This window comes from Rhagoletis pomonella, unplaced genomic scaffold, assembly GCF_013731165.1.
Source record: "Rhagoletis pomonella isolate Grant_MI unplaced genomic scaffold, Rhpom_1.0 Rhpom_scaffold_00013, whole genome shotgun sequence".
In the NCBI taxonomy this organism is placed as follows: Eukaryota; Metazoa; Arthropoda; class Insecta; order Diptera; family Tephritidae; genus Rhagoletis; species Rhagoletis pomonella.
Window position 1 is genome coordinate 5,570,914 of NW_023458567.1, and position 1,140 is coordinate 5,572,053.

Consider the following 1,140-nt stretch of genomic DNA (forward strand, 5'->3'; position numbering starts at 1 on the left):
AATTTCAAATACATTGTATTTATCTAAATTTTTTTGTAATGTAAAACATTTAAATAACAAGGGGAGGCGTGTGGCAACTCTTCAACACACTGAGAGCTGCGTACTCGTAAACAGCTGAGAGCTTAGCTCAATATGTCAAATTCCAGTATCGAGCCTGGAAAATACACACGTCTAACTAGCGTGCTCTAATCTCATTCCTTTCTACTTGGCTCGTCGACCTGTACGGATGCTCGCTCCTCTACGTAAATTGTATTTAGCTTAAACTTTTGTTTTTCACTTAAATAAATAATTCAATAGATATTCTGTTAAGTAAGTGACGCAAGCGTTTTATTCACAACTACCTATGTTATTCGACACGCTGAATGCGAATCCGAAGTCCGTTAGTCTCCACCACTTCAGGTTCGTGGTCAGTTGAAGGTCAAGTAGGGAAAAATTCATTGAATAAACCTGAAAACCGTTGGTAGAGAATTAAATTCGCGATCGAAGTAAGCTTACAAAAAATTTTGAGCACATTGAACTTTGGCGGACTTGGGCGAGCCTAACATATTGACCAAAAATTTTCATCTTTAACACAGATTTTTTTTTGAGCATAATGAACAATATTTTTGCTATTACCAATTAAAATTCTAAAAAAGCGGATTTTCGGCCCACGCTAATAAACCTTTCTAGTACTAGATAAATACTGCAACGCGGTCATCGGTCTCGATGTCCAAAATCGAATGATCTTTTTATTTCTTTTTTTTTATATATTTTTTAAATGACGTATAGCGTCTTACAATAAACGGCTCTCTCTCGCTAAAGTTACAACTAATCTTAAGGTCTTATTACTTAATCTACTTCTTACGGTCTAAACACAAGCACATTTATATGCCTAAAGGCCTATTTAATACTAAATATTAGTATTTGAGGCAAATTTTTTATAAACAAATACATAATTTTTATTAAATTGGCTATGTAAATTAACGTGTAGGTTTTTAAATTTTTATTCGTACTACACTATGTACTAAACAACGTTAGTTGGAAAGCGATACTTTGTAAAAAAGTTATTAAATTTTTTAAACTAGGTAATTATTTAAATTTGTACATATGTATGTACATATCGTCACCTGAAATGCAGAACGACGTAACAACATCGTAACT